This window comes from Gossypium hirsutum, chromosome A03, assembly GCF_007990345.1.
Source record: "Gossypium hirsutum isolate 1008001.06 chromosome A03, Gossypium_hirsutum_v2.1, whole genome shotgun sequence".
NCBI lineage: Eukaryota > Viridiplantae > Streptophyta > Magnoliopsida > Malvales > Malvaceae > Gossypium > Gossypium hirsutum.
In genome coordinates this window covers 16,041,820-16,064,301 of record NC_053426.1, presented here as the reverse complement: position 1 = coordinate 16,064,301, position 22,482 = coordinate 16,041,820, and the positions used below count along the sequence as shown (strand labels likewise).

At 35.2% G+C, this 22,482-nt stretch overlaps 1 non-coding gene across 1 annotated transcript; it reads right to left on the bottom strand.

Moving 5' to 3' along the window:
* Positions 1 to 506: 506 nt before the first annotated feature.
* LOC121227471 (small nucleolar RNA R71) lies at positions 507 to 613 on the bottom strand. Its single transcript, XR_005925075.1, has one exon. It is a non-coding gene; the product is annotated as a small nucleolar RNA R71 (small nucleolar RNA).
* Positions 614 to 22,482: the final 21,869 nt, after the last annotated feature.

Sequence of the window (22,482 nt, the reverse complement as noted above, 5' to 3'; positions counted from 1 at the left end):
AGCAACAGTAGATGCAGAATAACTACCCTGCTACTATTAACCCATCATGCTATAATTCGCTCTTCGACGAACCTAACTTACAAAGCCTACCACCAACACTACCACAATTACCGATATAGCCACCAATAGTTCGAGAAGAGCACACACTTCTAGACTATGCGCTACCAAATTTGAATATGGTCCAAGGAAGCATCGCCAAGCCAACCATAATAGAAAACAATTTTGAGATAAAGTCAGTGATGATCCAGATGATACAAAACAACCTACAATTTAGAGGGACCATGACGGAGTACCTAAATAAGCATTTAAAGCAATTTCTCCAACTTTGTGATACTTTTAAGTTTAACGAGGTCATCAATGACGCTATTCGCATTTGGTTGTTCCCCTTTTCCTTAGTAGATAACGCTTTCTCTTGGTTAGATTCATAGGCACCCGTATCTATCATGACATGAAACAAACTTATAGAGAAATTCATATACAAGTTCTTTCCTATTAGCAAGACGATCCAACTAAGGAGGGAGATTGATACATTTAAACAATTGGAAGGAGAAAGCTTTCACGAAGCTTGAGAGTGGTTCAAGTCACTGCTAAAAAAATGCCTTCACCATGGTCTACCTGACTGGCTACAGTTGCAGATGTTCTATAACGGGTTGGATGCACAATCAAGGTCAAGACTAGATGGAGCTATAGGAGGAGCCTCGATAGATTGAACATACGAAGATGCATATGAATTGATAGAAAACATGGCAATGAATTTATGTTAGTGGCCAAAGGAGAGATTCACTTTTGGCCAAAGACTATTTACGATTAAAGCTATCCATAAAGAAAATAAGTACCAACAAATTTTGGATAGGCTTAATCGAATAGAATTGACATCTAGTAGGTCCATGATGAATGATGGAGACAGATCAATCAACCAGTACCCTGAGAATCTAGCTAAGAATGTAAGCTACATCAAAAATAGGGGTGGAAATCCCTATTCTAACACTTATAATCCTTGTTGGAAAAACCACCCAAATCTAAGATGGGGTAGAAATCAAGGAAGAGGTAACAATGCTAACCCAATTAAACAAAATATTAGTTACCAACATCCATATTTGTAGAAAACTCAAGAAAGGGCCAATCCCAAATACCATAATTTATATGGTCAAAGACTAGATCGAATTGAGGGAGAGATGCAGTCAATGTGAAAAAAGGTAAAACAGGGGAAGTCTGAGCGTACCCAAACAACATATACATTGACGAAGCTCGAATATCAAATGAGCCAACTCATAAACATGATGGGAGACATAAAATGAAAAAATAGCACGGTCATCTCGAGCAACATTGAAAATAATCCTCGAAGAGAAGGGAAGGAGCAAGTGAAGGCAATCGCACTCTATTCGAGTAAAGGACTGAGTATACTAAATATCCCTAATCAAGAGGAAGACGAGGAGGATGCCAATAACCTTCAAGATGAAATCCATCAAAACAACGATACTGAACCAGAGTAAGAAAAGTTAGTCCAGACGGTAGCTGAGCCGAAAGATAAGCAAAACATAGAACCTGTCCTTATAAAGGTACCATTCACCTCACAGTTAGAGGGCAAACGAAAGTTGGATGAAGAGGATTTTTTTCTAAAGTTATTTAAATCACTAAAAGTTAATTTGCCTCTCATATAATTAATCGAAAAAGTTCCTAAGTACGTTAAATATTTAAAGGAAAATTAAAACGGGAGAGCAAGATACATCCAGTTGTGTGATTATTACAAAACAGATACCCCTAAAATTAAAAGACCCAAGGAGTTTTACAATTTTGATAGAGATAGGGGACATTCATTTTATTAAGGTCTTATATGACCTAGGAACCAGTATTAATTTAATGCCTTTATCAATTTATAAAAAAAATCAAGTTAGGGGAGCTTAAAAATTCACATATCATATTACATCTACCTAATAGATTTTCGGTACAATCGAAAGGGGTACTTGAAGATGTGTTGGTTAGAGTGTGCAATTTTATCTTCCTGGTAAATTTTGTAATTTTAGATTTTGAAGATCATTAGATCCCTATTTTGCAAGGACGACCATGCTTAACTACATCTAGGTCCACCATTTACTTGAAAAAGAATGAATTAATAATGATAATCAATGGTGAGACTGAAATATTCAAATGTGGTCACTTGTAGAATAAGGGTAATAAGGAAAGTCTAGGGAAAACATGTTATGAAATATCAATAAATTTCCCTAACAATCTTGATCTGGGAAGGGTATTTTCTGTGAATGATATAGGACGAAAAAGCAAGTTCTGAGAGAGAGATAAGAGGAGCATAGTGGAGTGGCATGACAGATGCTGGACCAACATGGACAAAAAACCAATAACTGAAGCGTCCATATACAGCCTGACTGAGCTGATGAATGAGTTAGGTAGAAAAACTTGATGATTGCTAGACATTATATTAATTTTATTGTAAATTTCTGTAAAATTAATTTTTGATATATTTGAATAGGAGTAGGGCTAAGTAAATAAATTAGGATTTAAATTATTTTTAAATAAATTGTTTTAAAGTAAGACTTGTTTGTATTCAACACTTTAAAATTCAAGAACAAGGGCCAACATAGGGATGGTGTCGCAACACCAAGGCCAGACTTAAAATTTTTCAAAAATCAAGTCGATTTTACAACACGGAGCCCCTGTAACCTCCCAAACCCGGCCTAGATGTTATTGCTAAATTGAGAAGGTTACATTAGCAATCTAAATGACTAAGTTAACTTACATTACTTTTGAAGACTTTAAATAAACTCATTTTAGAGAAAATCGTAGTTGTACTTTAAGTTAGCTTAAAAGCATTCATTCATTAGGTCGTGTATGCTTAGGATTCATTTTATTATTGACAGTGTTGTTGTAGAAAAACTGTTTGCTTGTCGCTCTTCTTTAAAAAAAAACTCGAAGTTAAACTAATGCAGCAGAAAAACCATTTTTCAAGTCATTTTGGAAAATTAGTTGTCTTATCGATTTGTTTTTCAAAATAGTTCCTTTGCAATGTTGTGAAAACTAGGGAATAGTATCAAATTTTACTTAAGCCCGGTATCATGCATTATTCGGTTATTATACTTGAGTAATTCATGCATCCAAAAATCCCCAAAAGAAAAGTTACCAAGCCACAGACCAAAAATAATTAAAAGTTACAAGCCAAAACCAATAAAGACTTAATAATACCTAATTAAAAAATAATAATCTGAGGTCCAAGTTGATTCTCCGAATACCGAGTTCGGTCCTAATTTTGAGGTTTACTTGAAATGTTTAACACTATTTGGGGGTAAGCTTATGAAAAGCTCAGTGTGAGTTGAATAATTATTTAAATAGGCAAAAACATCAAATATAGTAAAACATATTAGCATTAGCAGAACAAAACAGAACAATCATAGGAATTTCTTGTCATTACATAGCCATTATCAAATTGATGTCAAACGGTGTATGAGCATAGGTCATCATTCATTCGAGTAGCAATCATTAATTTCGATACCATTCAATACAACAAAATACAATGCGTAGCATAAATCAATAACATTCGAATATGTCGTGCACATGATGCCATGCAACAAGGTTCCTACCCATACCATCTGCTACACACCACGAGTTCCCCAGAACCCGTCTGCCAAACTCCAAAACATTATGAGCATAGCTCGATGTAGTAAAACCACCGAATAATCAATAATGCAAAAAATTTGTTGGAAATCAAATAGTGCGATACAATCACCAATAACATATAATATGCGATAAAATTGCCAATCCCCTCGGTACTCCAGGTGTAGTGCACTGACTGCAAATAATGCGAACTTAATATGCCACCAGTACTCCACGGAACTCCTTCATCAACCACAAAATCCCAACCCAATGCATATGCAATATGTCACACAATCTCATACATAATCATATCTCAATAGTGGAGGGGTTTGAATGCAAATTAAAGGAGTCTTCAAGGTTTATTTTGTAAGCCAAATAATTGGCCAAACAAGCTGATTAGGTCAGCATGTGGGACGATTTTGGGCTGCCCAATGCTCGATTGGATCGATTTTCTTAGTTCAGCTCAATTAGGCCTCTTTTCATAATTAATTGATAATAATTTATTTAACCCAGATTAAAATTTAAAATTAATTATATTATGAATTAATATTCATAATTTGGACCATCTTAGGCTAGAAAATTAATTTGCCTTGATGCTTCAAAATTGCTTCTCGATTTTGCGCTTCTAGTAGTGTCTGTTGAGCCAATTATCGCCCTTTGTGAGATTCTGTCGAAAATGATCAAAACTAATCAAAATTTAATATAAAATTAATTAAAATTCAACATGTTAAAAGTTTAAGTGATTATTTTGTAATTATTATATATTTTTTGACAAGAATTTTATCGAAACTGCATGAATTTGAGTTAAAAAGGGCATGAAAAGTGTGTATATTTTCGTGTTTCCACACACTCAAACTTAATTCATTGCTCATCCCGAGTAATGCACGAATTAAAAAGAATATTTCAGAAACACCTTTGAAAAATTCCTTCAGAACAACATTCTTCCCAAAATTATGAATTTAGTATACTTATGCTCAAGAACAAGAGTTCTGAGATTTACGCTACTTAAGTATACATATCATTCAAATTAATTTCAATTATTAATGCATGTCTAACTTTCCTAAGGAACTAAAATTTTATGGTATGATTTACATGCTTTATTAAAAATACATTTATGTCTTAATTCAGCTAACAAAACAATTATTGAAATAATCGAACTTTATTTATACTGAATATTAGCATACTTAAAAAAATTTCAAATTTTTAAACAAAATATAACCTAATCATATTTAAAGGAAAATTTTATTCTGAGAGGAAATAATTTCAATTTTTTGGTCCCCCCTACTTAAGATGAACAATGCCCTCGTACTCTATCTCTTAAGAAGTATGGAAATAATCTCAGTCTCAAGGCATCCTTAGTCACCTCGAATAGTTTAAATGAGTCAAATAATCTCAGTCTCAAGGCATCCTTAGTCACCTCGAATAGTTTAAATGAGTCACTCACTTCCATGAATAGTCAAAGATGAAGATGTGGATCTTCAATAGGAATCCCACTAAATTGACCCATATTTTAACAACATTTGGAACATGACCGGCTTCAGCTCGAATTGTTGTGCCTTGATTTCGGGTCTCCTAATTCTCGGATTGAGCTCATTGAATAGAGGAATGGCATATTGTTGTATGACACAGTTTCTGTCATCGACAACAATGATTGGATTGAGAGTATTATAAGTGAATATTCCTCCTAGATTTTGGTTTGGATTTTTGAAATTCATATCTTTTGTCCTTCTTTGGTTCACTTGTCTTCTCCTTTGTTGGAAAGTCCTTTCAATTTCAGGGTCTACAAGGAGTAAGTCAATAATTTGATCAATACTCATAAACACATGAAACAAAAAAAAAGGAATTAAAATTTAACAGAAAAAAATAGACCAAAATGCAAACTTAACAATTTCACAAATAATGTCTTTTAAAACAATCCCTGGAAATGATGCCAAAAACTTGAATGACGAAAATGTGCAAGTGTACACATCGCAACAAGTAATAAAGTGACAAGTAAATGTCGAGTTATCGTACCCACAGGGACTATGAAAAGAATTATTTATGAATGCAATTTAAAACACTTTGGTGAAGAAAAATATTTTGATTTGAGGAGGTAATTAAAAACTAGGATTTTAACTAAGTAAAATAAAAAAAATAAAATGGAAGTTCCAATGCACGATTTCAAAAGATGTTTTTAATCAAGATGACATAATTGTGCTAGATTAATTACATTTCTTAACTTAGATTTATTAAACTCATGTTTATGTTGTTACGAAAAATTCACGGCAACTCGGTAATTTGCTAACTTATGAACATACTTACCTACCAAAATCCATTTATCTCTTGACTATATCTCTATGTCAATTCAACCGATTAAACAAATTTTAATAAGCAAATGTGTTAATGCACATACATACTTATGAAATTAAAGTAATCTCTTGTACATATCTCTATGCCAATTCCAACAATTAATTCAATCTCATAAGCACATAAAAGATTACCTGAGGTAACAATGTATTTCTACCTTGAAATAGTTTAATCACAATAATCTTGCAAGTTATGCAAGGCTAATGTATCATTAGATATTGTCACTAATTTAACCCTCAACTACCTTAGATGATTAAACATGCATTGATTAAGTATTGTGTCAATTAATTACAATTTCAGTCAACTTAAATAATTAATTAATTAGTTACTTTACAATTTTAATGCAAGAATAACTTAGTCATGGTTTTACTTAATCAAACATCTTACCGAGACCTATAACAACACAAACATAATTTTAATAACTCAAGTAGACGAAATGCAATAAACAGAAAACGAATTAAATTTAAGCCATATTAATTAAATTAAACATATCAACATCACTATTATTCATAGACATGTTCATAACAACAACAATAAAATTAAAAGGATAAGGAACAAGAATCAAATCTGGTGTTTATCCGAGGTTGACTAGTTTGCTCCACTCCTCCTTCTCCACTTGTTCTTGTTGAATTGAGGCTTCCATGAACACTTGAATGCTGCTCCAAATGGTGGTTGAATGACTCTTTTTCAAGAGGTGAAATTGGCAAGAGAATGGGGAAGAAAATAAAGAACAATGAAGAGAGAAAAGTGAGAGAGAAGTGAAGAATGAATGGTTTTGAGATGTGTTTCAAATGAGCAGTGAAGGGGGGTTTTATAGGTTGAGTAGGCTGATAAAAATAGAAAAAATCAGTGGCCATAGAGTCCCCTCATGGCCGGCCACACATGTGGCAAGTTTGAAGGTTTCAAACTTGCTATTTTAAGGTAGGGGCAAATCTAGAAAGGCATAAATAGTGGAGGGGTTTGAATGCAAATTGATTGAGTCTTCAAGGTTTATTTTGCAATAAAAATAATCAGTCAAACAAGCTAATTTGGTCAGCATGTAGGATGGTTTTGGGCTGCGCAGTGCTCGGTTGGATCGATTTTCTCAGTTCAGCTCAACCAGGCCTCTTCACATAATTAATTAATAATAATTTATTTAGCCCAAAGTAAATTAGATTAAAATTTAAAATTAATTATATTATGAATTAATATTCATAATTTGGACTGTCTTAGGCTGAAAAATTAATTTGCCTTGATGCTTCAAAATCGCTTCTTGATTTTGCGCTTCTAGTAGTGTCTGCTGAGCCAATTATAGTTCTTTATGCGATTCTGTCGAAAATGATTAAAATAATCAAAATTTAATATAAAAGTAATTAAAATTTAACACGTTAAAAATTTAAGTGCAATTTAATTATTTTATAGTTATTATATATTTTTCGAAAAGAATTTTACCGAAATTGCATGAATTTGAGTTAAAAAGGCCATGAAAAAGTGTGTATATTTTTGTGTTTCTAGTATTCACACTCTAGAAGTTAGTATGTCCGGAGCTGATAAGGAATCCACTTATATCAATGTAAAACTAAAGTAGCATTACACAATTTCATATCTTTTTGTACAATTAATAATTTAAAGATACAACTATCACATTTTATATTTTATTTATATAGATCATGCATGTCAAATCTAATGCAAATAAAAAATTTTAACTATTTATTTTATGTAAAAAAATTAATTGTTCAATAAATATTAATATATATATAGTATTTTAAATCAATATGATAATGATATCGGGCCGATTTGAAAATTTACAAGCATGACAAGTACAACTATATCAATAAATTCAGTAGTTGGATTGTTAAAATATTAATCATACAAAGAGATGAAAGGGTGTAAAAGTACTTTAGTCCTACATTGGTGTAAGTGAACCCCTCCCCATATATTATTTTATCATATTATGTAATAGTATATCATTTGTAACACCCCATACCTGTCTCAATCGTTAAGTTCGACTTACAAGATGCCACATTTGTTGCTGGAGCAACTACGATCAATTACGATTTAATTTAATCATTTATACATTCTGTTAATCATATTACTCATTCACAATATATTATACAATCATTTATGGGTCCCAGACAAGCTTACAAAAGCTCTTAAGATGACTTGAGGTTGAATAATGACCAAATTGTAAAGTTTTCAAACTATTGGGTTGACGTCATGACTTCAAGGGCTCCTCATCGAGACGTTAAAGGCTCGATGTCACAACATGTCCAGCGATTTCCAAAAGGGTCCAAATGATACCAATTTGCAACACCTAAACAACCAAACCAATATTTCAATTGCATCATTTTAGAAAATATACCAATTTCATATGCTCAATTTTAGCCTTTAATATCACATAAAAAAATACATTACACAATTTACCATTTCTATTTTGATACCAATTCATTTCATTCATTCATACATCACATCAGCGCCGTAGCCGAGGGGTTGACAGGGGCCCCGGTCCCCTTAAAATGGAAAATTTTTCATTTTGTCCCCTTTAAAATTTATAAAATTTTAAATTAGTAAAAGTAAAAGTGCACTTTAGCCACCCTAAATATGATAAAATTTTAATTTAGTCCCTTAAAAATGATAAAGATATAGGGTATTAAAATGGTGAAATTGTATTTTTACTATCATAAAAATATACAATTTAATTTCGCCCAAAAAAAATTTTCTTTTGCCTTGCCCCTGCATCATATATGCATATCAAAGTCTTCTCAACGACAATAATCTCAAAACATACTCTCTACAATACCATTTGACCATATCAAGTTAACCCTTAGTAACCTAAATATCAACATGATCATATAATATATACAAAATGACTCACAACTTAAGTACTTGCCTTATATCAAAATGAAAAGGGGCTATGTAAACATTTTTGAGTCAAGGCTACGAATTGGATGATGAGTTACTTCTCAAGACTTCAGGATCAACTCACACCTATGCACGAAATAAACAAACCGTATGTTAAGTGATAAAGCTTAATGGAACTTCCATGATTCAAGTCATATAATCGAAAACATTAACATGATAAGAATGAAAACAAACATGTTTAAGTTGCAATTATTCTAATATCACCTATCCATATCACATATATATACAAATATGAATCATATATTCTCAAATTCAATAATTCCATAGACCATATTATGATATACTTTTTACTATCATATACCATTTCAATTTATATCACCTGAACAATCTAACATATGTTTCAATTTAACCAATTAACAATATCATACTTTACTTTCTATTAGCATTTATGCATTCGATTTCATTTCAATTCAAATAGTTTAAACACATCATTATCTCGTTTCTATATCAAATATATTGATTAGTTATATTTCCATATTGGCCCTCTAGGCTCATATAAATCGACTCGCATGGTTTTTCACATGTTATCTTTAATTGCATTTCACATATAAGCTTTTATAATATCAATTCATATCATCAATTCAATTCAAATGACATTTTTTTCTCCAATTTATCCATTTTATTTCCTATTAACTTGACTTAGACTATGGACGGATACATGGATCGTCCAACCAACATACCAATACGAAACCCAATGCCTCATCGGAACGTCTGATGTAAATATTTTGCTCTACGCCTCATCGGTATAATTGAAGTAAAGTGTGCTCTGCACCTCGTTTGAAGTAATAGAATGCTCTACGCCTCATCAGAAAAATCGAAGTATAAACTTGTACACAAATCTAATCCTATGGCATGACAACTATATTTGATTCTGCCCAAAGAGTTAATAGGGTACCAAATATCCGATTACACATCATTATACATATTCAATATCATAACCAGAATCCATTTAATCAATTCCTAAATGCTTGACATTATCAAGCTCATTTTATACTCGTTTACGATATATTCACGTCTCAATTCAATTCTCAATATATCAAAGTTTCATACCATATTCGTTTCAGCATATTACACATCATTTTCACATCACACATCATATATCAATAATATCACGCTCTTTTATACTATACTTGTAACATCCAAAAAATCAGAGGTTCGTAGAATCAGGTTTGTGAATCAAGAGAGAGTGGTCATGCCTTAATTTTTGAGATTATCTATGCATTTTTAGGAAATAAACGAGGTATTTATTTGTTGGTTAAGTGTTAGTGGAATGTTACTTGAAACCTAATTTCAAATCCCTTCTCTCTCACCATTTTTATTATTTTGCAAATTTTTCCTTAAACTCTAGTTTGTGACATGTCTTGTTTTTTAAAATAAATATTTCAAAATTATATCAAGAATGAGTTATTGGTTTGATGGTTAAACATTAGTGAATTTATCCTTAAGGTTCAAACTTCAATTCCATTCTCATGCAAATAATTTTTTTTGACAAAAATCCCTTGTTTTAATGTGTGGGCCATCCAAGCCTATTTAACCTAGGTATAAATATTAAAATTTCACTAATAATCAGCATTGAATTCTCCTTCTCATTGCCCTATCTGTTCCTCTCCCCCTCTTTGATTTTAATTTTTTTTCCTTTCCTCTATTGTTGTCGTCGCCTACACCTAGTTTTACCATCTCTTTCTTTTTTTCTCTTTTTGCCACAATATTTGTTAACATATTCTCTACCATATTTCTGTCATTTTTCATCATTAAAATGAGCCCCAAATTTGAAATCTTGAACTCCAAGATCGATCTCAAACATTGCCAAGAAAGTGTCATTGCCGTTTCTCTCAACTAGCTTGGGTAAGGTCTTTTTTTCTCTTCAATTTCTTGATTAATTTTTTCAATTAAAAACAAAAATTTCCATATATGGAATTTGGTTGATTTTAAATTATTTCAAAGGTATTTTTTTCTAGATTTTAATGAGATCTCAAACCGTTTTAAAATTCAGCCTCAATTTTGGCCACCATAGGTGGTGGTGCGTGCACCTATGTGAAAGAAAAGGGAGTTTTTTGTTTCTTGGTTCTTGCTTATATTTTTCCAGCCTTAGTTCTTGAATCCTCTTAATAATATTTTAAACCAATTTCAATTAGGGAAAAATTTTCTTGATCGATTGGCCATTCAAAGCCTACAAATCGTGAAGCGTGAGTGCAATTAAGGGCAACTAGTTTGTTATTTCGACATAGCTGTTGGGTAAAGATTATGAATTGATTAAATGAATGAATTTAATCATTAATTAGGTACTGATTTTCCAGTATATTATTGAATTAGGTGTTGAGCCAAATTCCCCAAATCATCTGTAAAGGCAAAGAATGATTGTACGTACGGTTCGTATCGATTCAATGTAAGGAATCTAACTAGTTTGGATTCATAAAATAGTTATAATTTCAATGATTGGTTTGAACTCATAAGTGGGTTTTTGGGGGATGGTTTAGTGGTAAATTTATTGAATTCACTCTAAATTTTGGTTTTGATTCGTTTAAGGAATTATTGAGGAAAATTGGAAGATTTGCTAGTGTGCTACTAGGAAACGAAAAATAAGGTGTGGGTCCTAAACTCATAAAATTGTTAGAAAATGTTAAATATCATGTTATATTTGATAAATTATCTTTCTAATTGGATTGGCTTAATAGCCAAATTATTGATTTTTTGAGTGGCTGAACTAGGTATGTTTCGAGCCGTAAAAGACTTACATATTTGCAAAATTGCTAGTCTAATAGTATGAATGTTTGATTGAGTTTGTAATTGCATATTTGAGTTATGAGATATGATAATGTTTGACTGAATGATACAATGTGTTGAGATATTAAGCTTATGTACGATTTAAATGCATGATAAATTTGTTATATTGTGTACTGAAAAGGGTGTTATATATGCATATATAATGAAAATCTGCAAAGTATGTGAAATTGAGCAATATTGATTGATACCAACACAATGGTAATTTGAATTCCATTTACTGAAAGTAGGTTATTATTGAGGATATGCTGAGCATGTCAAATGAATGTGAAAAGTATTGAGATATGATTATGTATGAGATTGTGTGACATATTACATATGCATTGGGTTGGGATTTTGTGGTTGACAGAGGAGTTCCAAGGAGTACCAGAAGCAAATTAAGTCCGCATTATTTGTAGTCAGTGCACTGCACCTGGAGTACTGATGGGAATGATGATTTACTACATTTTCACTGGCAGAATATTCTGCATATTGTTATCGGTGGTTTTAACCACAACGAGCTTAAGCCCACAATGTTTTAAAGTTCAGATGACGGGTTCTGGGGAACTCGTTGTGTGTAGCGGATGTTATGGGTAGGAACGTTTTTGTATTGCATCATGTGCATGACATATTCAAATGTTATTGATTTATGCTACTATTGTATTTTGTTGTATTGAATGGCGATGGAATTAATGATTGTTACTTGAATGAATGATGATCCATGCTCATACACTGTTTGACATCGATATTGATAATGGCTATGTAATGATATGAAGTTTCGGTGATGGTTCTTTATTCTTCTCTTAATGCTAATATGTTTCACCGTATTTGATGTTTTTTGTCTGTTTAAATAATTGTTTGACTCACATTGAGCTTTTCATAAGCTCACCCCCAATAGTGTTTAACTTTTCAAGTAAACCTCGAAAAGGATCGAACTCGGCATTTAGAGAATCACCTTGGACCTCGGACTATTTTTAATAAGTATTAATAAATTTCTATTAGTTTTGGTTTGTATTTTTTAATTATTTTTAGTCTGTGGCTTGGTATCTTTTCATTTGGATGTCTTTTGCATGCATGGATTACTCAAGCATAATAATCGAATAATGCATGATATCGGGCTGAAGTAAAATTTTATATTGTTTCCCAGTTTCTGCTGCATTGCAAAGGAACCATTTTTGAAAAACAAGTCGATAAGGCAACTAAGTTTCCAAAATGACTTGAAAAATGGTTTTTCCACTGCTTTAGTTTAACATCGAGTTTTTTTTTTTGAAAAGAAGAGCGACAAGCAAATGATTTTTCTAAAACAACACTATCAACAATAAAATGAATCCTAAGTATACACAACCTAATAAATGAATGCTTTTAAGCTAACTCAAAGTACAACTACGATTTTCTCTAAAATGAGTTTATTTAAGGTATTCAAAAGTAATGTAAGTTAGCTTAGCCATTTCAGTGGCTAATGTAGCCTAACCAATCTAGACATAACGTCTAAGCCAGGTTTGACAGGTTACAATTTTTAATTTAATCCAAATTCTTGATATTCAATATCGTTATGATCGCGATTTAGTGTGACAGGTTTTAAATACTTATAATGAATCATTCTTGCAACTAACTATTATCACGATATAGGCAAGTGTACCTATCGAACAGTAGTATAGTTTTAGCAAGACCAGATTGTCGAACCCAAAGAAACTAAAAGTACTAGTAATGACTATCTTTTTATTATCTATCCTAAGAATAAGGAGGTTTTGTTTTAACTAACTAATTATCTAAACTAAGAATTCACAGAAAGTAGAATTGGGGGATTACTTTTGGAAAACGAGTGAACTAAGACAATACCTAAGGTAAAATCCACCTAGACTTTACTTGTTATTCTAACTCCGAATCGGACGATTTATTTATTTAACTTGTTCTATAGAGATCCCTAAGTTATGTTATTATCTCTATTCAAGACTAATTTGAGACTTTTCTCTAATTAAGACCCTAAGGTTGCATTAACTCAATCTATGGATCCCCTTATTAGGTTTCACCCTAATCTGGCAAAATCTTGTCACCCTATCTCTAGGCGCGCAATTAACTCCGCTTAATTATGACAAATGTACTCTTAGACAGGGTCTATTCCTCCTCTGAATAAAAGCTTATCTTGAATCAGTATCTTAGAATATCAAAACAAGAATTAAGAATACATAATTAAGAATAAGTTAAATATTTATCATACAATTCAGAAAATAATAACAAGATTTGGCTTAGGTTTCATTCCCCTTAGGTATTTAGGGGATTTAGTTCATAATTAAAAAGGAAAACATCTCAGAAGAATAACAAATACAAAACATAAAGAAAACCCAAAACTCCTGAAGGGAAATTGAGGGGAGATATTTAGTCTTGATGATGAATCCGGCTTCTGAGATGGAACAATCGGCTTTCTTCGAGTAATTCCTTCCTCCCTCCTTGTGCCTCCTTTTTTCTTCCTCCTCTAGGGTGTATTTATAGGCTTTGGAATGCCTAAGAAGCCCTCAAAATTGGCCTTTTCCGAATTGGACTCAACTTGGGCTCGAAAGGGACACGCCCGTGTGACACGCCTGTGTGACACGACCGTGTGCGATTACTTCAGGCCGTGCTCAAGCCTGTTAAATAGGCACGGCCGTGTGGTCTGCCCGTGTGAGTCGTGCTTCAATTCTGCCAAATTGACACGGTCGTGTGTTCTGCCCGTGTGAGGAGGTCCAGGCCGTGTTAAATTCGTACTTTGGCCCATTTTCTGTGTTTTTGGCCCGTTTCTCGTTCCTTTCGCTCCTCTATGCTCTCCTAAGTATAAAACATGAAATAAAGGCATTAGGAGCATCAAATTCACCAATTCTAAGGGAAAATCATCCATAAAATGCGTTAAGCATGGGGTAAAAATATGTATAAATTACGATTTATCACGTCAACACCAATCAATTCATGGAACAAGTCATAATCTTACCTCAGTAGCTAGTCATGCAATTAATATGTGTATGCATATAAATAGTATGATCTTGAATCATAAAAGTACAAATCGAATTCTCTCATCACTCGTCAACGATTCTCACTTTTCCTTTCCCTTTCGACGACCCGATTGTCTTTTTCTATGTTCGATAATTCAATAAATAATATATTATCTTATTTTATTCAATTCACATTCAAATACAAAGCCAAACATATCTTATATTTTATTCAATTTAGTCCCTATACTCAAGGTATGTGTATTTTTTGACATTTAACATTAGATCAAAATCTGATTTCACATTATTTCATTAGGGACCCTATGCTTTCTATTCATAGCATAATTTCATGAAAGGTTTTCAATTTATTCAATTTAGTTGTAATGTTACAAATTTATCTAATAAGCTTTATTAGTTTTACAATCTAGTCTTTTTCGTGATCTAAGTTTAATATCTATCAAATTTAAGTCTAATTCTTCAATTTCTTGACAATGACAACTAGCTAAAAACTTAAAAATTAAGCAAATTGGTAAATAGGTTTAGCTAAATCAAGCTCCCATGATAAAAAATATATAAAAATTACATGAAAAAGATTTTGTTACAATTTTGCTTGTTGTAACGCGTAGGTTTGTGCAAGTGTACACAATCATTATCAAGTAATAAATAAGTATCAAGTTATCGTCTCCACAGGGATTGTATTTGTGCTAAGTCTTTGTAAAATTATATTAACAATTTGGTAAATAAAAACACAATATAGTTGAGAAGTGATGATTAAAATATATTAAACTAAATGCAATGATCCGTAATGCAAATTATCCTAAGTATGCATACTATATGAATGAAATAGATTATAGCAAAAGTAAACACAATTGGCAACAATTTTCACATAAATAAAATAGGACCATTACTTTAATTAAACTCAACTTATTTTCAACATGCTTAATAACATTCGGAAAAACATTCCATGGAAACTCGATCTTTCATGAGTTTGGAAACCATATTAGGTCCTTTCAGAATCCGTTACTTAGTAAATACACATTTTACTGATCATTATTTACTAAGGGTTTCTTAGCATTCGTGTGAGGTAACAGGGACGTGTTAGGTGTGAAACAGTTTAATCACAAAAATCTAAAAACTATGCAGATAACAGAGCTTGGTTAGAGTTGTTATGCAACCTGTAATTTAATCGGGTTAAGATCTAAATTGAGCATGCACATTTCAATTATGCGTCCATTAGTTGTCGTCTGGTTAGGATCGCTCAGCTAATTTAGGTGCATTTCAATCACATATGAACGAAATACAGACTAGATTTTAATTGAAAACATGATCGATTAAGGCACAAACATTATAAGCATGAATCAAATAAATATTATTTAATCAAAATAATCATCCTAGCTTAAATAAAATTAACCTAACATTGTTGCAAACAGGAACAAAGAACTCATAGCAAACATTTTTAGATTAAATTAAAGAAAGGAAAGAATAAACCCAGATCAAAGTGGCTGTTACCTAAGACTCTGACCGACGAGGCTCCTTTGCTTCCTTCGCTTTGCTCCTTTGCTGATGGCTTTCCAAAGTGGCCGATCAAGGGCTCTTTAAGAGGCTTAATTGCTAAAATCTCCATGAATATATGATGCTAGATGTGGGGATTGGAAAAGGCTAAGAGAATTTGGAGTGAATAAGGAATGATGAGTAATGAGGAATGATTAATGAAGGAATGAATGGGTCATATTTATAGGTGATAATAGGAGGATAATTTGCTAAAAATAGGAGGTTTTGTAATGCCCCAATTTTCGGGAATTTTAAAAATGTTGGAAAATTTGGAAAATTATGTGTCCTGTTTGTTTGTCGTAGGATTAAGTACGTTAGTGGGCCTCTAGAAGGCCCAAGCTTAAGGTAAAACCCGATAGTTTTAATTAGTTTTAATTCCATAAGAAAAAGGGTTTCTAGTTAACAGGGTCTTCAATATTATTTGGGTAAAATAAGACATAAGGAAGCAACTGGCAAAGTGGCATGTGACGCCACAGGCAAGGCTATAAAAGTGGCGTGTGGATGCTAGGTGAGCTGAGGTTCAAGTCACAATGACAACATATTAAGGGAATTATTATTTTTATGTTCAGAAAAGGTAAGTAGTGGAACTGAAGTGAAAGTCTGTCAGGAGAGGATTTAGGAGTTGATAAGGGATAGGACTTAGGAGTTGATAAGGGATAGGATTTAGGAGCAGATAAGGGAGGAAATCTAGGAGCTGATCAAGGAACAAGAGGTGGCCAGCCAAGGGAATTTAGCATGGGAATTTCGGCTAGGGTTAGTGCCAGTATAAATTCGGCATTAGTGGTAAGTGGTGTCGTTTCCTGACCATTCTCTTCTTCTTTTCTTTTTCTCTTCTCTCCATCCACTTATTCTTTTCTTCTTCTTTTCGCCATAGCCGAATCCTTCAACCACCCTACTCTATACCACCTTCCTTCCATTATTTTTAAGACTATAGCCGATTGCCTCAAATCCCGAAATCTTGAAAACTTGACTCCTTTTGTACCGATTTTTCCCTAGCCAAATCTCTTATTTTTCTCATCATCTTTGGCCGATTCTCTCAACCTCTAAACCCTAGGTTTTTATCGACAATACCACAAGTAAAAACCCTCATATTTTATCTTTCTCTACACTTTTGCAAAAAGTCGAAACTCCCACACTATCCTAGGGACATAGCTGAATACTGAGATCACTGAGGGCTCGAATTTTGTTATCATTTGAGGGCTTAGAACTGCATCAGAATCAAGTAGGAACTAAGGGGGAAAGTTGACTGGAAGAATCGGTGGTAAGTCTTTCCAACTTAGTCTATCTTGCATATTTTAAGAAAAGCCGGAATCCCTAAGAGGTTAAGGAGGTTGTCATTTTTTGGACTTGTAGCCCTAAGGGGTTGTGATAATAGTATTATTTTGGTAATAGTGTGATTAAGAGGCTGTTGATCAAGGGCTTGGACAAGTGGAGCGAATGGATCTGGATCGAGACACTATTTTCGGCAAAGGTAGGAACGCTAAGGCCTAAGGTGTTGTTGGCCCAATATGGTAAGAAGTTAATATATAGTTCGTTTCGGTAGTAAGATTAACGTGGTAGTATTATAATTGTAGGCAGTTCGTGCGTGGATCTCGTCAGCGAATCGTCATAAAATAGGTGTGTAACTGACACCCTCTCATAGACTAGATCGGCAAAAGTCGAAAAGTCAAAATGCCGAAAAGTTGGTATTTTGGGAAATTGCGAGTGTACGAATGCTCGTAAGATAGCTGGGTTTGTATGTTTGCTATTCTGAAGGTAATAAACTGCGGTACGTGCGATTTCGTCCATTTTGATAACTTGGGCTTAATGGGCCAAAAATCGGGTTCATGGGCCAACGGGCTCAATTTGGTAAGTATGCGCGGTAAGTATTCTGATAGTACGTAAATGGATAGTATATGCATGAAAACCCTAAAAGTAGCTAAATTACTACAATACCCTTATGTATGGAAAATTACCATGATACCCCTAGGTGTAAATGACCAATATGCCCCTGGGGTTAATTTTGTCTGAAAAGCATGTTGATTTAAATCTGTATGATGTATGCCATGAAAGAATATTTGTTGCATGGGGACATGGGTTATATTTTGGAGGAAGCGTCTGGTGGCTATGCCACAATTATCTGATCTGGTGGCTCTTCCACATATTTCTGTTCTGGTGGCTCTGCCACGATTATCTGTATCTGGTGACTCTGTCACATTATCTGTTCTGGCAGCCATGCTGCATAATTCTGTGGCGTGTAGCAGGTGGGTGGTTCGAGTAGTCTCCCCACATAGTGAAAGGTTGGTAAGGGGGTGTATGTGGTTGGTTATGTGTTGGGTTTTGTATATACATGAAATATCTGATCTGATCTGTTCTAGGCCTATGGGCTTAATTCTGTATCCTGTTCAAGGCTAAGGCCAATTTATTCTATATCTGTGGTTTGAGCTGATATGGGCTATGGTTGGGTTAATTTTACACACTGAGTTTCCCCAAACGTATCCCCTATTTTCATCCATGCAGGTAATCCCCAGCCATAGTGGGCTTGGAGCTGCGAGGGATTCAGAGTGGCCACTCGTTCTGCAATATGGATTTCTTCTGGTGATTTGGACTTCAATTTTCTTTACTGTGATGATTTGGGTTTTTTTATGTAATAAAGCCGCTTATGATTATTTTTAATTGGGTTTCGATTTATAACTTATCATGATGACCTTAAATTATATTAACTATCAAAATGGGCTAGATCTAGGGTTCGTTTTCCAAAAACATAAACTGATTTTGAAGTAACACGATTGCAAACAAGGCTTCTGCTATGATAACGTTTTACAAACTTAAATACGTCTTATTCTAAAGTAGACATAATTTCAATGGTAACCTAAAAATATACGCGATGTTAGAGTGTGGCAATGGCGGTGTGCATGTCTAGGATTGGATCCGAAAGAGCTTGGTACTTAAGCAGTCGGATAGACTCACCTCCTTTTTCGGTTTCCTACCTGGTGCACAGCTTCCATTCACTTTAACCCTTAATGAATTAATCCTTTGAACATCAAGTACGATTTTCTAAACTTAGAACGGAAAAATGTTTTTAACGTTTTTGATGTGGCACGTCGGATTCGGTCATAACGTCTAGGCGGGGTTTGGGGTGTTACATTTAGTGGTATCAGAGCCAAGTTGCAACAACTCGGCTGTGGAATGGGTTTACAAAAATGAAGATTTCAAAAAAAAATTCTGTTTTTAAAATCTGGACTTTTGAAGGTGGCATTCCGAATCTCCGGCCCAAGCCTGTAAGTATTCTGAATAGATTCTGAATTATCTGTCTGTACTGAAACTTTACAAAAATAGTCTAGATAGGATGCTACTGAAATCCTAAAAAAACTTGCTAAAAGACTGAAACTGTAGCTAGGCATCGATTCTGCGAAAACCAACTCTGAATTACTGTTTGAATCATAAAACTTCTGTAATAAACATTGGAATGATATTAATGCATAAAATTCATAGTCAGATAATACGATATGAGTATAAGAGCCACTCGTAGAAGATGCCGTGGACGTGGCTGAAGAAGGGCTCGAGCGGTATCTTCATCTTCGGGACATATGCCGGCGGCAGATGCACTGGTACCATCGACAATAGAAGTGGAGTCTCATGATCGTGGTGCCGGGGATGACGCCCTGTCGCAGGCTATGCTTCGAGTTCTAAAAAGGGTTTCCGGGACAAGTTCGGGCAACAGAATTCGAGGATCGATTTCTGAACGATTCTGAGCTAACGGAGCGGAGATCTTTAGGGGCGTATCTGGTGTAACCCCAAATGTGGCGGAATATTGGTTGGAGGCCACAGAACGAATTATGGATGACTTGGATTGCTCGGTGGAGCAGAAGCTGAAGGGGGCCGTATCGCTGCTGCGAGATGAGGCTTATCAGTGGTGGCTCACCGTGAGGGATGGAACCCCAGCTGATAGGGTCACTTGGGAGCTGTTTAAGGCAGCCTTTAAAGGAAAGTACGTCGGGGCAAGTTATATGGATGCCCGCAAGAAGGAATTCCTGAATCTAGTCCAAGGATGTAAAACTGTTGCTGAGTATGAGGCTCAGTTTCTGAGGTTGAGCCGGTATGCCGTGGGCATAGTTGCTACGGAATATGAGCGAAGTGTGCGCTTCGAGGATGGTCTTAGGGATGACCTGAGGGTGTTGATTGCTCCGCAGAGGGAGCGATATTTTGCAGTCTTGGTGGAGAAAGCAAAGATAGCAGAGGAGGTTAAGCGGGCTGAAAAGTAGAATCAGGAGAAGGATCGAAACCATTTTCGGAGGGATTTAGGACCCTCGGGTGGTGCCAATAAGAATATTAAGAGAGCAAGACTAGAGGAACCAATGCGAGCAGTGCCGATGAATGTGGTTAGACCACCAATCTATGGAGACTGTGGTAAGGTACATTTGGGCAAGTGTAGGAAACGTTCCGGTGCTTGTTTTCGATGCGGATCTGTGGAGCATAGAGTTAAGGACTGCCCACAGAGAGCTGATCAGGCTCAGGTTGCTGTACAGAGGGTTGTTCAGCCCGCGAGAGGTGGACCACAACCACCGAGAGGACGTGGACAAGGTAGGGGCGGAAATGGAAATGGAAATGCTCGAGGTCGAGGGGCGCCTAGCAGGGGTGCCAAAAATGCTGAGGCTCGACAGCCAGCGTTGGTGTATGCGACTTGTCATCGAGAGGAGGGCGACGCACCTGACGTCATAACTGGTACGTTTTTGGTTTCTAGCATGCCGTATACTGCTTTGGTGGATATTGGATATACTCATTCCTATCTTGCATGTGCCATATCTGAGTCATTGGGAGTGCATTCTGAAAAGATAGTGAGTGGGGTCTCTGTGTTAAGTCCTTTGGGCCACTCGGTTAGGGTAGACAAACTGTATAGGGATGTACCCCTAGAAACTCAAGGTAAGATCTTTCCTGGAGATCTAATGGAGTTGCCGTTCGGAGAGTTTGACCTCATTCTGGGAATGGACTGGCTTGTTAAGCATAGGGCGACTTTGGATTGTGCTGCAAAACGAATGGTGTTAAGGACCACGGAGGGTGAGGAGGTTATGATGATAGGTGAGATCAGGGATTATTTTTCTAATGTGGTGTCGGCATTGAGGGCCGAAAAGTGGATTCGAAAAGGTTGTGAGGCCTATTTGGCATTCGTAAGCCAGTCGGAAGAGAATGGATTGACAGTGGATAAGGTCAGGACCGTAAAGGAGTTTCAAGATGTTTTTTCGGAGGAGCTTCCGGGATTACCTCCAAACCGAGAAGTGGAGTTTGGAATCGACTTGTTGCCTGGAACGGCGCCAGTGTCTATCGCACCATATAGGATGGCACCGAAGGAGTTGGTGGAGCTAAAGGCACAAATTCAAGAGTTGTTGGATAGGGGCTTTATTAGGCCAAGCGTGTCTCCATGGGGAGCACCGGTGTTATTCGTGAAGAAGAAGGATGGTACAATGCAGATGTGCATTGATTATCACCAGTTGAACAAACTGACAATTAAGAATAAGTATCCACTGCCAAGGATTGACGATCTGTTTGACCAGTTTAAGGGGGCTTCTGTATTTTCTAAGATCGACCTTAGATCTGGATATCATCAGTTAAGGGTCAAGGAGACGGATATCCATAAGATGGCATTCAGGACTCGGTATGGTCATTACGAATTTTTGGTTATGCCATTTGGGTTGACGAACGCTCCTGCGGCATTTATGGATTTGATGAATCGGGTGTTAACCATTTCTGGATCAATTCGTAGTCGTCTTTATTGACGATATTCTAGTATATTCTGAAACGGAAGTAAAGCATGACGAGCATCTCCGTATAGTGCTACAAGAGTTAAGGGAGAAGGAACTTTATGCAAAGTTTAGCAAGTGGGAATTCTGGTTGAGGGAGGTAACTTTCTTAGGACATGTGGTCTCTGCTGAGGGGATTAAGGTGGATCCTCGAAAAATTGAACAGTTTTGGAGTAGAAGCCGCCTAGGTCAGTATCGGAGATATAGAGTTTCCTGGGATTGGCAGGATACTACAAAAGGTTTGTGGAAGGTTTTTCGGTGTTGGGTGCACCTCTGACTAAACTCATAAGGAAAGGGGTACCGTTTGTATGGACTGAGACCCAGCAGGAAGCTTTTGAAAAGTTGAAGAAAGTTTTGACTGAAGCACCTGTGTTAATTCAGCCAGAGTCTGGGAAGGATTTTACTATGTACAGCGACGCATCACATGTAGGTTTGGGCTGCATGTTAATGCAGGAGGGTAAGGTGGTTGCATATGCGTCACGGCAACTTAAGCCTCACGAGGGGAACTATCCTGCTTATGATTTGGAATTAGCAGCAGTGGTCTTTGCACTTAAGATTTGGAGACATTACTTGTATGGAGAAAG